Here is a 16,846-nt window from a genome sequence, read left to right on the forward strand (position 1 = left end):
CTTCTCCAGGTTTTTCTTCTATGCCCTCAGGGCTTTTATAGTGTTCTCCTTAGTAGGTTCCACCCACTGTGAGCATTCCTTGAATATCAGTTGCATAATTGCTTCTTTTGGTTTTTTTCTCATCTTCACACCTTCCTTATGAACCTCATCCTTGATGATAACTCATATTTCTTCACCCTCCTAAACGTCACAACAATCTACCTACCTACTAGATATATCAACTTGAATTTCCCATGGCCTCTTCAAAATGAACATTTTATCCTCTACTGCAAATGTCAGTGCTTTACCAGATTTCTCCTCAATTCTTCTTCCCAATTCCCTTTCAAGGTTTGTATATCACCACACAAAAGCAGGCTTTTAATGGCTAGCACCTGTGGCTCTCCTTTAGCACGACCTCGTGGGCCCTTGAGCCACTCTGCTTACAGGTGCAAAGAGTCTGACCTGCCTGGGGGATTACCAGCCTCATCACCTGTATAACTGTTTATCAATAATAGCGAACACAGGTGTATAAAAGCCTAGCTGCCTTGCCTCAGATTAGGATATCCCTGAGGCATAGTATTCCAGTAACGCCCTACAAGGACATCACCTGAGATGGCAGCATTGCTAGGCTTTCTTCCCCACTCCTGAACTGTTTCCCCCACTTCCTTAGTGGTCTTCTCTTGCAACACTTCCTCAATAAACCACTAGCACCGAAGTGCCTTACTCAGAGTCTCCTTTGGAGAGCTTAATATAAGACATCCTCTTACCAAAACTCTTCACTCTCTTCTTATAGCTTTGGTTATGATATTACAATTATCCCCCCTTTTTTATTCCTAAACTAGAGGTTTAAGGGTCACCATTAGATACCTCAATCTAGATTATTAAAAATATTTTAACTTGTTTCCATGACTACCAGATTTCACAGGTCATATTCTCATCCATAATGCTGCCAGGGTATTTCTAAAACGTAGAAATGATCATGCTATTCCTGAGGTTAAAATGGTTCAGTATCTTTCCATGGCAAAATCCCTAATAAGATGCAAAATCCCACTTATTCATGCAGCAAGTATTTATTAAGTGTGGCATGCAATAGAGAACAAGACAGATGTGATCTATATCTTCTTGAAGTTTTTAGTCAAATGAGGGATGCTATAAAATTAAACAAGTAATAAAAATGTAAGAAGGGCAATTATTGACAAAAATACAAGTTACTATGGGAACTCCTAGGAAGAAAAATAATGAAGTCCATATTTGGAGAAATCTTCTTAGAAGAAACTTTTAGCAGAAATCTGAACAATGAGTAGAAGTGGGGCTGGCAGAGCAAAGATGTCGAGTATTCCAATCTGCACAAGAGAAACATGTGTTAAGCCTTGGAGTGAAAGAAAATGTGAATTTAATAAGACTAACACTTATTGATCAACTGTTTCCAGGGCTCTTCGAAGCATCTAATATATTTGTAATTCCATTTAATGCTCACAGTTGTTTCATAATATTGTCATTGTTCCCATTTTTAGGTGATAAAATTGAGATGTAAGTTTCCTCACATTTTCCCAAAATCATGCAACTAATAAATAGCAGAGGAAGGATCTTAACCATTATACTCTATTACCTCCTCACTCCTACTCTTCAGTAATATTGAACTATTTAAAATTTCCAGAATCCATGCTCTTCCTGGATGTAATACCATGCAAGCGCCCATCCTAACCCTAAAATATACCTATAAAGGTTATATTCATTCCATGTTTTTGTGAAATACTGTGATTTAATACTTTAATACTATAGTATTGAGTGAAATACTATATTTAATAAAAAAATATCATCTGCCCGAGTTATCAAGTTATAGGGAAAGACAATGTATTTCAAATATAAGACTAGATTTGGCTAGAACAGTAGCGTTGAGACTTTGCCTGTTGAAGTGAAATACACTTTAGATCTCTGGGCCGAAAGAAAAAAACAAAACAAAACTGATCATGGTTCCAATCTTGTCCAAATAATTTCCATTTCAGCTTGATATTTTCTTGCCTGATCTCAACTCATCCTTCTTCCCACATTACAAAAAGAGAAATGGAAAAAGAAAATGAAAAAAAGTTAGAAATTGACTCATCTGAATCTCACAATTTATTTAACAAATTAAGTGAAAGCCTGCAATGTTACAGGAATGATGCTAGATGAGCCAGACACTGACGAACAAGAGGCCCAAAGTCTACCCTTTGTGATATTTACTCAACTGTGTGAGCAATAAAAGAAGAGAGTTCTGTTAATTGCCCATCTCCAAATCCCCAGTGCTTCAAGCTGCCTGAGACATCACTAAATAAATTTGTTAAACAAATGAGTAAATAAATTCTCATAGCTCTTTATCAGTATGATGCAGTAAGACACCATGTACTTCACCTATTAAGAATCCAGTTCTTGATCATTTATTTTTTTAAAGATTGTATTTATTTATTCATGAGAGACACAGAGACAGAGCCAGAGACATAGGCAGAGATTCAGGCAGAGGGAGAAGCTCCCTGTGAGGAGCCTGATGTGGAACTTGATCCCAAAACCCCAGGATGACAACCTGAACCAAAGGCAGATGCTCAACCACTGAGCCACCCAGGTGCCCCAAGAATTTTTTTAAATGGTATACATTCCATTATTGTACTCCCGTTATTCCATTCTAGGTATTTACCAAGAACAAAAAGGGGAAAAAAAATCACCATTGTGACAGAGATCAACTATTATGTTCTTAATGTACCATAATTAGATCTACATACTCCCTTTCTAATTTTCTCAGTGCTTATTCAGAAACAACTGTTTCATGGTAATTATCATTGACCTTGATATGACCCTCTCTTCAAATATGTTACACCTGATGCATCAATTAGCCTAAATTACCAAATCCCAAAGCAATCAAAAGGTAAACAACCAAAGAAAATGATCCATTGAATCATATGACCCAATGGACCCTCATACAGAAATGTAAATATGCTTTTCCTTGGCTGCTAAAGACAGTAATTTATTTGAAATGCTGAGCCCAGAGTGAACATCCACATTATTGTAATGCAAGCACATTACTGGTAGCTCCCAATGTACACCAGACTAGGGTTATATTTGTGCAGGTCAAATTGTGGTAGGTAATTGCTGCCTTGCTAATTTGATCAGTTAGATAACCATATCAACTGTATCAACAAATATTGGTTTCATTTGTCTATATGATCAAATTAAACAGACTAGACCTAGCCCAATTAATTATATCAGCTGCCTTAGCAAATAATGTACATAATTAAAAGGCTAGTTAGTAAAAATATTAGCTCAACCCTAACAGCGTAAATGGGATTTTCTGAAAACATAGCCATGGTCTTCAAGTGCTCATGACTACTTAAAATTATCCTTGGCAAAGGGATAATTGTATCTATTATACAAGTTATTCAGGTCATACAATATTTATTTCCATAGTCTGATGGAATTTTGGACTAAATCATACAGGTAAATGCCTCAGTTTTCTATATCCTTTGGAAATGAGTGTCTAAGCTAGGCCCATCCTAAAATGATTCAGGAAATAATATACCCAAAACCACTGAGTCTGTGGCCAGAAGGAAACCTAATATTCTTCAATTATTCCTGTAGTGTTGCATGTAAACATATAAAGACATAATTTTTTTTTCCCACCTAAACTCCCCTGTATTTTTAACAAACATTTAGCTAGAGTAAAGGTAAAGCATTAAATTCTACCAGTTGAGCCTGACAGGCACTTCAAACTTGACCTTTCATTCCATAATAAAATGGAATAAAAAATGAAACTATTATTCTTTTTTTAAGATTTTGAAGATTAAAAGGATAGATTTCTCCCTTAATGTAAATTAAGCTAATGTTATAATTGTGCATCTGTGTTTCTAAAAGAAAACCAAATGCTTGTGCAAGAAACAAAATGGCTGCCTATATGACTCCATTCCTTTTCTTATTTTCTTATTATTTTTTAACAAAACCAAGGTTGAATGATATAGCTTAATGTGAGAGGCAAATAGGTCCTCTTATACTGAACCCTCGAACTAGACAGATGTAACAATCTGATCACAGAGCTCTGGACTGGGCCTTCACACGTGTAATGCTATTTCCTGGAAGAGCAGAAAAGGGTATGTGCTCTCAAAGGACATTAACCTCTCTAAGAGGAACACAGTAGAAATTGAGCTCAGTATCTTGAGTTTAGAAAAAGGGCAGAGAGAAGCCAGGAATGTGGCAGCAAGTGAGTGTCCTCTTGGAAGGAAACAGAGGAGGGAGAAAACAGTCTCCTTATAGATGAATCAATTCTCTTATGTCAAATAAAGACAAGAAAAGCTTAACAATATATAGTATAGTAAATGCTATAGGAGTATAGATACCATATTAGTACAGAGCATCTACCCTACACTGGAAGTAAAGGTAGTAAGGATATAATGCAGATATTAAACTGTTTCATAACTATCGAAAAAAATTAAATAAAGATAGTATGCCAAGCGTGTTTTATAGACAAAGAAACTCAAGCTCAGAAATCAAAACTCACAAATTTCAAACTTGTGATAAGTGATAAAAGCGAAATTCAAATTCAGATTGGTCTGATTCCAAAAACCTATGCCTTTAGGTTACTAATATGCTTTCTTAATTCCAAAGAAAACCACATTTTAAAATTGACAATTGATAAAAATTAGTGTTTAAAATACTTTTAGTGGTAAGTTGGGCAACAAAACTTTTAGTGTAAATGTTCCCATCTTTAGAGCCAATCTAGAGAATGTATCATAATTAAAATGACTGGATTCAAATGAAGATTATTTTAAGAAAAATAAATGAAGTGGCTAAAAATACTTTAAGTGTCCAGGAGTTATTACTGTATAAACATTCACATAACATTTTCAAGTTTTGAATATTTTTGTCTTATTCTATTTATTTACCTTACCTGTGTAAGGTAATATATTTTTTTGAAAAAATATTTTTGGAAATATTATCTTTGAAAATAATAATTGTTTTCAAAGAAATAATTAGATATTGCTTTAAAAACAGTTACTTAGCACTAAATTGTAAAATACTAACAATCAATCTCAGAAAATATGTAAAAAAACTTACATACAAAAAATGGCAAAATACTCCTGAGGTAGAAGAGACTTATGGCATTCATGATTTGAAAAACTCAATATTGTTAAAATATTAATTCTCCTCAAATTTATCTATAGATTCAATACAATCCCAATCAAAATTCCAGTTATCTAGCTATTGTATAATTTAATAAGTTGATTCTAAAATTATATGGAAATGGAAAGATCTAGGATAGCCAGTGCAATTGTGAAAGAGGAAAACTAAGATAAAGGACCAACACTAATCTGATTTAAGAATTACTCTAAAGTTACATTAATCATGACAGTGTGGTATTGCTCCCAAGACAAACAGAACAATGAATAAAATAGATAATCCAGTGATAAACTACGTATATATGGACAAATGCTCTGGACAAAAGTGCAAAGGCAAAAAAAAAAAAAAAAAAAGTTCAAAGACAATATAGTACATAAGGACAGCCTTTCCAACATATAGTGCTAGGAAAAAAAATGGATATCTATATGCCAAAAATAAATAAACTTGAATGAATACACTCCACCAAATATAAAATTTAAGTCAAAATTAAGAATAGGCCTAAATATAAAACCTAAGCCATAAAATACAAACCTAAGGCTACAAAGATTTATTATATACAACACCAAAATCCCAATCAATAAAAGAACAAATAGATAAATTGTGCTTCATCAAAGTTAAAATTTCTTGCCTTTCCAAAGGCACTGTTAAGAGAATGAAAAGACATATTGCAGACTGTGGGAAAGTATTTGTAAAGCATATATCTGACAGTCTTTATCTAGAACATCAAAACTTTTCAAAAACTCAGGGCACCTGGATGACTCAGTGATTGAGCATCTGCCTTCAGCTCAGCTCATGATCCCCAGGGTCCTGGGATCAAGTCCCTCATGGGGTTCCCTGCAGGGAGCCTGCTTCTCCCTCTGCTCATATCTCTGCCTCTCTCTGTATTTAGCTACTAGGTGAATTCACAAATCTGGAATCCAGAAATAATGAGGATAAATAGGGATGGCAAATAAGTATGAGAAAATATTAACATTATTATTGGGGATGTGCAGATTAAAACCACACTAAAATATCACTTAATATCTGTTGAAATGGTTTAAATGAAAAAGACTGACCATGTCAAGCGTTAGTGAGGAGGTAAGGGACCTGGAACTCACAGTTACCACTAGTATAAATGAAAAATGGCACAGTGGGAAAATAGTTTGACATGACATGTTCTTAAATATTAAACATGTACCAGGGTGCCTGGGTGACTCAGTCAGTTAAGTGCCTGGCTCATGATTTTGGTTCAAGTCATGATCCCATGAATGGTGAGATCAAGCCCCCAGTTAGGCTCTATGCTCAGTGTGGAGTCTGCTTGAGATTCTCTTCCTCCCCCTCTGCTCCTCCCCAGCTCTCTCTCTCTTTCTCTTTAAAATAAATAAATAAATTTTTAAAAAAACTAAACATATACCTCCTACATCGCCCAGCCAATCCGGTCATTATTACACAAGAGAAATGAAAACATGTGTCCATACAGAAGACTTCTACATAACTGTTCACAGCAGTTGTATTTGTAATAACCCAATACTAGAAACAACCCAATTATTCATCAGTGGATAAAAAGAGAAACTATCATCAATGCAATAGGGTACTTAGTGATAAAAAAGAAATACATTTATTGATATGTGCAACCACATGGGATGCATCTCATATTAATTATGCTAAATGAAAGAAGCAAGACAAAAAAAGATTCCATACTGTGTGATTCAATTTACATAAAATTTTAGGAAATATAAACTAATACATAGTGACAGTCTGCAGTTCAGTGGTTGTTTGGGGAGGGCAGAGGTAGTGAAGCAGTGGGAAAGAATTACAAAGGGATGCAAGGAATCTTTTGGGGTGATGCATTCAACATGTTTTTATCATGGTTTCATGGGTGTATGCATGTCAAAACTTATTAAATTGCGCTCTTAAATTATGCACTTAAAATTGCTATATGTTGGTTAGACCCTACAATTGTATAAAAATCCTGCTTTTGAGAAGTTTATTTTACTTCTATATTTTTAGAGAGTTTTGAGAAAGCTTTAAATCAGCAGCAATAATGCCTCAGGTAAGCTAATTCAGGAAACAGATGCTGAGAAGACCTATGAGTGCAGGAATGTATTGGAGTGAAACACCTAGGCATGAGTGAAAAAGTAGGAAAGGAGGAAGCTTTGGAGTTGTCTGTGGGGTCTGGGAATTTGCATCACTGCTCCACCAGCCACTGGATTCGGGTGGTCTCCTGGGAAATGGGGCAGACCCGTCAGTGAGAGTTTTCTTCAAAGTAAGTACCTGGGAGAGATTCAACTGTGAACTACTGGTATACAATGGTCAGCAACTTGGAAGAATGGGCACCTGAATCTAGGCAGTTCAGCACAACATCTATTGAGCTATATTCATCATCTCCTTCCTCACCCTCTACTACCCATTAGGATTCCTCTCAGGCTCAGAAATGCCCTGAAATAATTTCTTTTCTGCTCCCATCCAGTAACAGTTGCCTACTCATCCCGTCAGAGTCAATTACCACAACTGCAATAGTGACTCCTTTCCTTCTTATGAGTCTCTGCCATGAGGAGCTCAGAGTAACTGGGTTGCAGCCATTGGTTAAAATTTAATGGGAATCTAGATTTTTTTTTTCTTGTGGTGCTTCTAGATTCACACATGAAAAGATGTTCACCATCAGTGATCATCAGGGAAATGCAAATCAAACTACAGTGAGATATCAACACACATCTATCAGAATGGCTACATAAAAAAACACAAGAAACAAGTGTTGGCAAGGACATGAAGAAAAAGGAACACTTGTCTACTGTTGGTGGGAATGCAAACTGGTGCAATCCCTATGGAAAATAGTATAGAGGTTCCTCAAAAAATTAAAAATAGAACTACCCTATGATCCAGTAATCACACTACTGGTTATTTACTCAAAGAATACAAAAGTACTAATTTGAAAGGATATAGGCACTCCTATGTTATTGTAAAATTATTTACAATAGCCAGATTATGGAAGTAGCCAAAGTGTTCACCTATAGATGAATGGATAAATAAGTTGTGTGTGTGTGGGGGTGTATGTGTGTATATATATATTCCATTATATATTCCACACATATATATTCCAATATATATTCCATATATATATTCCACACACAATATTCCATTGTGTGTATTGTGTGTGTGTGTATATATATATATACATATACATATACATATATATATACACACACACACAATACACACAATGGAATATTTTTGAGCAATTTAAAAGAATGAAATCTTGCCATTTGCAAACAAGGATGGAGCTAAAGAGTATAATGCTATGTGCAATCAGTCAAAGGAAGACAAATACCATATGATTTCAGTCATATGCACAATTCAAAAAACAAACCAAGTGAACAAAGGGGAAAAAAAGGGAGAGACACAAACCAAGAAACAGCTTTAACTATAGAGAATAAACTTATGGTTACTAGAGGGGAGGTAGGTGGGGGGACAGGTGAAATGTGTGATGAGGATTAAAGAGTACACTTATGATGATGATCACTGAGTACTATATAGAATTATTGAGTTACTATACTGTACACCTGAAACTAATCTAACACTATATATTAACTATCCTGGAATTAAAATTTTAAAAATTTAAAAAAAATTTAATGGCAATCCAGCTATGTTCCCTGCAAGAGGGTTCCTCTTCTGAAAAGCAATCTCAGATCCCAGAGTTATAAAGCTAGGATACACAAATTTTCCCCAACGGGTCATGAGGAGCAGAGCACAGCATAGCCCTTTCATTCCTGGGCCAGTGTGTACTACTGACTGGGAACACAGTGTCATATCATGATTATTGATTTAGGGGGTATACTATATTCTGTAGGGTGATGCCACATTTCTGTAGGCTAGCTTCTCCATGCTATCTCTCAGCTTTCCACTTACCAAAAAGCTGCCCTATCGTTCTATCAAATCAGAAGCTGTGACTATAGGGAAAATATTCTGAAAGCCTTTGTGAAGTCTGTTGTCTGAGACTATATGCAAGAAAGGCATACCTGTAACCAAAATATATCAGTTTTGATCAAAATAAATCAAATTGTCACCAAGCTGGTCAGCTGACTTCCTTGAAAGATGGGCTCAGCTTGGGCTTTGGTTGTATATTTGTCAGGTTATAGAGTTGGCACTGGCAATGCCTTTAGTGAATTGAGCTTCCATCTCTGCTACTGTGGCTTCCCTGATCATAAGTCCACAGTGCTAGTGCCAGGTGTGGATCGAGAGTTAGTCTGACTGATATCAGGTAACCACATCATGTTCTTTATTTAGTTTAGGGCCTGTTCTGTGATGGATTGTTTCTGGTGATGTTGACACTTTGTTCTCACTCCCACAGTCTACCTGCATGCCTCCACATCAGAGTTCTTTGTTGTCTTTAGATCTTTCTTCTTCCAGGTTTCTGAACAACCAGCCTACTCATTCCCCATGGCATGAGTCCATACATATTCTTGACTTGAGCTATATCTCTTCCCACATAAAGTGGATGCTCAGGTGCACCACCTGAAGATCTGCACATTGGGAGGCCTTCTCTTCATCACTGTCTTTCAAGGCCATGCCTGAATGGGGGTATAATGCATCAGTAGTTCATTTTCAGCTCACATCCATATACCAAGCCAACCCAGTCCTGAAACAAGGTTGGACATTTTCTTTCCCCATCAATTGATCTTAAGAAACCCAGTGTGAGGGACCTCGGTGGCTCAGTGGTTGGGTGTCTGCCTTCGGCCCAGAGCATGATCCTGGAGTCCCGGGATCAAGTCCCACATCAGGCTCCCTGCATGGAGCCTGCTTCTCCCTCTGCCTGTGTCTCTGCCTCTCTCTCTGTGTGTCTCTCATGAACAAATAAATAAAATCTTAAAAAAAAAAAAAAAAAGAACCCAGTGTGAACTGAGAGAGTGGTACATCAAACAATGGTCAATGACAGGTGATTGAGCCACTTATTCATGCAACTGAGGTGTCTCTGGCTTTCTTAATGCCCAATCCCAGATGAATGACTTCTCTTTTGTGAATTTTTTGCTGCTATACACCATCTTCCCACCACCATCACCACACACACAGACAGACAGACAGACACACACACACACACACACACACCTAAACTTATGAACTGATTAGAGTGAGATGATAGAACTCATAAGAGACAGTCCTATTAGCATTGTCATATGGTATCCCATGGTCACCTGTGTCATATCTACCAAGGCCTAGGAGAATGTCAGGAACTTTTCCTTTGAATGGTGTTGAGTTCACTTTTCTGTATGTGGCATGGCCCTGCTCTGGAAGTTTAGGGTCTATGCTATCATACTCCAAGTGGAGTGTGATATAAAATTCACATGACCTCTTTTCCCACCAGAATTACTTCTAATAACGTTAGAAGATCTGCCAAGGAATATGGTGCAAATGCCAGGGATATTGGCACCACAGTCTGGACATACTTCAGAGTCTTTTCTTCTTTTAGTCTCACTTAAAGATGATACCCTTTCTTGTTACTCAGTAAATGCATTAGGGCAATATTCCCAAGTACGATATTATATTATCCCTCAAACCCAAAAGGACCTACTAGTCATTACCCTTCCTTCTTAGCAGTCGAAGGTGTGAGATGCAATCATTTATACTTTATACTGGAAAAAAAGTTTCAGCATGCTTCAGATCACTCTACCTCCAAAAGTTTCATTGATGTGTCAGGTCCATGAACAGTTTTAATAGAATTTATCTCACTTTGCTGGGGCTCAGATACTCCTATACACCTGTCACTTCTTTTCATCTGATCCCAAAATAATATCCTGGGAAATCTGGAAAATATGTCAGAAAACAGAAGAGTTAACATAGCCCTTGAGCAAGACTGTAACTACTACTGCCTGTCCTGTAACGATATGAACTCTTTTCAGGGGTAAGAATGGAAAATAATTTAATCTCCAAATCAATGAGCCAAGAACTTTGACAAATTCAGTCAGTATGTACAGTTCCCATATATAGAAACTTCATATCTACCATCAGATTATCAAGCATCCCAAATGTTTCAAAAAAAAAATCAATTCCAAGACAATACTTTTATGTGGTCCATTACCATCAATGTTATTAAATCTTTAAAATCTTATTGACATTCTAAAAAGCATCAAGCAAAGCAGATCATAGGTCAAAAAAAAAAAACAAACCTTAAACATATTTATACACATACACTTTTAATATTTTCCCTTCTCTCCCAGCAGTATTCCATTTGCCTGGCTTCAGCTAATTATCCATCTCCTTTATAAACTAATCTTCCTGTAATCATAATTAAATGTTAGTACCACATGCTCTGACTCACCACAGTAAACTTTTCCAAGCCCAAGACTACAGCAGACAGTAACTTTCTGGGGATACATAAGTCAACATCTATCCATCACTCTCTGTGTCTCTCATGAATATATAAATAAAACCTTTAAAAAAAGTGTGGGGGGTGGGGGGATGCCTGGGTGACTCAGCGGTTAAGCATCTGCCTTTGGCCCAGGGCATGACCCTGGAGTCCTGGGATCAAATTCCGCATCCGGCTCCCTGCATCTCCCTGCTTCTCTTTCCTGCCTATGTCTCGTCCTCTCTCTTTCTCTCTGTCTCTCATGAATAAATAAAATCCTTAAAAAAAATTTGTTCATCAGCCTCATTTCCTGTGAGCTCCCAAAATATACAACTCATTGCTTACTGAACATTTTAACTTAAATGTCTCTTATAACATTCAATTAAATAGTTCCACATTTCAACATATTATCTTATGACCCCATTCTACTTTCCCACTCCCCGAAGATTCCTCTTCACTCAAATAGATAGCAATATTATTCAAAAAATTATCCAAGTTAGAAAGATAAAGTTTATTCTAGATGCATCATTATTGCTGATTCCCTACATATGATTATTATAAACCCTGAACATTCTATCATTCTAAAATATGTTATCAAAAAATAAAAAATAAAAAAAATAAAATATGTTATCTACTTCAACATTTTACTAGCCATGACTTAGCACCAAGCTTCATTAGTATCTCCTTGAATCATAAGATTGTCATCTACTTTCTTCCAGTATGCCCACTTCTCCAATCTATTCTCTAAACAGTTCATACTAAGGATATTTCTAAAATGTTCATTTATCACTCTCTTTCATAAATACATAAATGTTAGAATAAAACTCAAACACCTAGCTATATATAGAAGCCCTTTGTGATCATAGCAGTATATTTTTAGCTGCTCCTGCTATTTACTCTTGACTACAACTTAACTAAAACAAATGCAATCTCCTGAATGGGCATTGCAGGTTAAGGCATTGGCTTCTTCACACAAGCTTTTGTCTCTTCTTGAAATTCTAACCCTAGCCCCTGCTTCATATTGCAAAGTGCTATTTGTCTTCCAATACTCATCCCATTGTCAACTCTTCTGGTAAACTTTTCCCAGCATAATAATAGAATATATATTTCCCTCCTTGGCCCTCAATATCCTCTGTAGCACTTAACACAAAGTACTGTAATCATCAATTTTTCCCCCTCAATAAATGGCAAAACAAGTCATTCTTACACTGGTCTTCATGTCAACAAAATCAGTAATTAATTGTCATAAAAAATTTTTTGACAAAAAATATAAATCTGATCTCTGTCAAATATCTGAGAAATTTTTCTAGAGTTCACTCTTTTGCCAAGAATCATTAATCTAAAATGTAAAGAGAAATGGGCAGCCCAGGTGGCTCAGCAGTTTAGCGCCAGCTTCAGCTCAGGGCATGATCCTGGAGACACAGAGTCCCATGTCAGGTTCCCAGCATGGAGCCTGCTTCTCCCTCTGCCTGTGTCTCTACCTTTCTCTCCTCTCTGTTTCTCATGAATAAATAAATAAAATCTTAAAAATAATAATAATAGTAATAATAATAATAAAATATAAAGAGAGAATATAATGAAATTAGGAATAATAATAATTCTGATCACTTAATATTTTAAGTTTTTTTTTATTTTAGAGGTTTTTTTATTTTTTGATTTACAAAAAAATTGAGAGGGAGGTACAGAGGATTTCCACGCATCTCCTACCCCTAAATATGCATAACAGCATCTATTATCAATAATTCTCACCAGAGTGATACATTTTTTACCAAGTTTAAACTTACATTGGCACATCATAATCACCCTCTAGTTTACCTTAGGGCTCACCCTTGGTGGTGTACATTGTGGGTCTAAATAAATGCATCATTACATCTATCCATCATTTTAAGTTATACAGAGCATTTTAATTGACCTAAAAATTCCTTGTGCTCTACCTCTCTGTCCTCCCACTTCTGTCATCTGCTGATTTTTTTTTTTTAAGATTTATTTATTCATGCATTCAGAGAGGGGAGGGGGGGCAGAGACACAGGCAGAGGGAGAAGCAGGCTCCATGCAAGGAGCCCCATGCGGCGCTCGATCCCGGGACCCCAGGATCAGGCCCTGGGCTGCAGGCGGTGCTAAACTGCTGCGCCACCGGGGCTGCCTTCCTGATTTTTTTTTTTTATTATTATCTTCATAGTGTTGACTTTTGCCTTTTGAGAAAGTCATATAATTGGAATCATACAGTATGTAGCCTTTCATGATTTGCTCTTAGGCCTATGCATTTATATTTCCTCCATGTCTCTCCAATGGCTTGATAGCTCATTTTTTTTATTTAGTGTTAAATAATATTTCATTGTCTGGGTGTACCATGATAACTGAATTTTCATTAAGTGTCCTCTCTGGTTTCATATTATTTTATTCCGGCGTCATGTGAAATTACTATATATCACCTACTATATTTTCATGAAAAGTAACTGCACAACATACGCTCTTCTTCCAGTAAGTTTACTATTGTTTTCAAACAGAAACTAAAGATTGAATAATCCTTAGTAAAATATATTCTACGTTTCTAGCACATAGTAATATTTTAAGCAAAATTAAATGTTTTACTATTCTTTTCTTTTGAAAGAGTCTTTCCTTACTTATAAATTATAACATAAAAAGAAAAAGCCAAACTAATTTTAAAACATGTTGCACTAATACATAGAAACAAATAGGATGAAAACAAAAGTGGTCTAAAATATTTGCACCACGCCAAAAGCAATTCTAAGAGGGAAATATATAGTGATACAGGCTTTAAAAAAAAAAAAAAAAAAACAAGAGAAAGCTCAAATAAACAATCTAACCTTGCATCTAAAGGAACTAGAAAAAGAAGTATAAACAAATCCCAAGGTGAGTAGAAAGAAAGAAATAATAAATACCTGAGGGGAAAGAAATGACATAGAGATTGCCACCACCACCACCACAACAAAAGAACAGAAAAAAAAAATGCAACCAAAAACTGGTTCTTCGAAAAGATAAACAAAATTGATAAATTTTTAGCTAGATTCATCTAGAAAAAAAAAGAATCTCAGTAAAGAAAATTAGAAACAAAAGAGGAGAAGTAACAACTAACACCATAAAAATACAAAGAATTATAAGAGAAATACTATGAAAAGATGTCAAAAAATTGGACAACTCAGAAGAAATGGACAAAATTCCTAGAAATATACAGTATTCTAAAACTGAATCAGAAAGAAACAGAGAATCTGAAGAGACCAATTACTAGTAACAAAATAGAATCAGTAACCAAAAACTACCAAAAAATAAAGTCTAGGACCAGACAGATTCACAGGTGAATTTTACCAAACCTTAAAGAATTAATATCTATTCTCCTCAAACTACTCCAAAAAATAGAAGAGGGATAGTGGGAAAGGAAGGAAAGCTCCCCAATACATTTGAAATTGCCCTAATACCAAAACCAGACAAAGACATCACACACAAAAAAGAAAACTACAGGCCAATATCCTGATGAACATAGATGCAAAATTTTTCAATAAAATATTAGCAAACTGAATACATCAAAATAATTATTCCTATGACCAAGTGAAATTTATTCTGAAGATACACATATGGTTCAATATTCATAAATCAATCAATATCATATACCATCAACAAAATGAAGAATTAAAAATCATATGATCATCTCAATAGATGCAGAAAAAGCATTTTACATAATTAAAAATCGATTCGTGATAAAAACTCTTAACAATGTGTTTTTAGAGGGAACATACCTCAATATGATAAAGGTCATCTATGAAAAACCTACAACTAACTAACATGGTAGTCAAGGGTAAAAAATGGATGGTTTTTCCTCTCAGATCAGTAACAAGACAAATGAAGTCCACTCTCACCACTTTTATTCAACATAGTACTAGAAGCCCTAGCTATAGCAATCAAATAAGAAAAAGAAATAAGAGGCATTTGTATTGGTAATAGAGAAGTTAAATGGTCACTACTTGCAGATGACATGATACTATATATAGGAAACCAAAGATCACCAAAAAATATGAGAAATAATATATGAATTCTGTAAATTTGCAGGATATAAAATGAATACCCAGAAATCAGTATCATTTCTATATGCTAATAACAAAAGAGCAAAAAAAGAAATTAAGAAACCAATTCCATTTATAATTGCACCAAAAACAATAAAATACTTAGGAATAAACTTAACCAAATAAGTGAAAGGCCTATACTCTGAAAACTATAAAACACTGATGAAAAATTATTAATGATGACACAAACAAGTAGAAATATATTCCATGCTCATCGATTGGGAAAATTAATATTGTTAAAATCTCCAAACTACCCAAAGAAATCTACAGATTCAATGCAATCTCCATCAAAATACCAACAGCATTGTTCACAGAACTAAATAATTCTAAAATTTTTATGGAACCACAAAGAACCCCAAATAGATAAAGCAATCTTGAGAAAGAACAATGCTAGAGAAGGATCACAATTCCAGGTTTCGGGATATATTACAAATCTGTACTAACTGAAACAGTATGGTGCTAGCACAAAAGAAGCACATTGATCAACAGAACAGAATAGAGAGGCCAGAAATAAGCTCACATTTATATGGTCAATTAACCTACCACAAAGGACAAAGGATATACAATGGGAAAAAGATAGTTTCTTTAATAAATGATACTGGAAAAGCCGGACAGCTACATGCAAAAGAACTAAACCACTTTTTAACACTATACACAAAAATAAACTCAAACTGCATCAAAGACCTTAATGTGAGACCTGAAACCATAAGAATCCTAGAAGAAAACATAGGCAGTAATTTTTTTGAAATCAGGCATAGCAACATTTTTCTAGATATGTCTCTAAAGGGAAGGAAAACAAAGCAAAGATAAACTATTGGGACTACACTAAAATAAAAAGTCTCTACACAATGAAAGGGACTATCAACAAAAGAAAAAGAAAACCTACTGAATGGGAGAAGGTATTTTCAAATGATGTATCCAGTAAGAGGTTAATATTCAAAACACATAAAGAACTAATAAAACTCAGCACAAAAAAAATGGCAACAATTCAATTAAAAAACAGGCAGAGGACCTAAATAGACATATTCCTAGAGAAGACACACAGATGGCCAACAGACACACAAAAAAGATGTTGAACATCACTAATCCTCAGGGAATTGCAAATCCAAACCACAATGAGATATCAGTTTACACCTGTCAGAATGGCTAAAAAAAATCACAAAGGCAAGAAATAACAAGTGTTGGCAAGGATGTGGAGAAAAAGGGACCCTTTTACATTGTTGGTGGAGACATAAATTAGTGCAGCTACTACTATGGAAAACAGTGTGGTGAGTCCTTAAACAAATTAAAAATAGAAATACTATACACGATCCATTAAGTCCACTAC

At 35.3% G+C, this 16,846-nt stretch overlaps 1 long non-coding RNA gene across 15 annotated transcripts in view; it reads right to left on the reverse strand.

Annotated features, from left to right (window-relative positions):
• Nucleotides 1-1,042: 1,042 nt before the first annotated feature.
• Nucleotides 1,043-16,846, reverse strand: part of LOC112650732 (uncharacterized) — a 94,118-nt gene continuing 78,314 nt past the window's right edge. For 14 of the 15 annotated variants that reach the window (XR_007407197.1, XR_007407195.1, XR_007407189.1 and 11 more), the window contains 2 exons: nucleotides 10,766-10,898; nucleotides 9,355-9,668 (listed from right to left, as the gene is read on the reverse strand). This is a non-coding gene — a long non-coding RNA (uncharacterized LOC112650732). Of the gene's footprint in view, nucleotides 1,323-9,354; nucleotides 9,669-10,765; nucleotides 10,899-16,846 lie in introns of those variants that run through there. The other variant, XR_007407183.1, reaches the window with a different exon arrangement.

The sequence above is a fragment of the Canis lupus genome, chromosome 29, assembly GCF_003254725.2.
Source record: "Canis lupus dingo isolate Sandy chromosome 29, ASM325472v2, whole genome shotgun sequence".
In the NCBI taxonomy this organism is placed as follows: domain Eukaryota; kingdom Metazoa; phylum Chordata; class Mammalia; order Carnivora; family Canidae; genus Canis; species Canis lupus.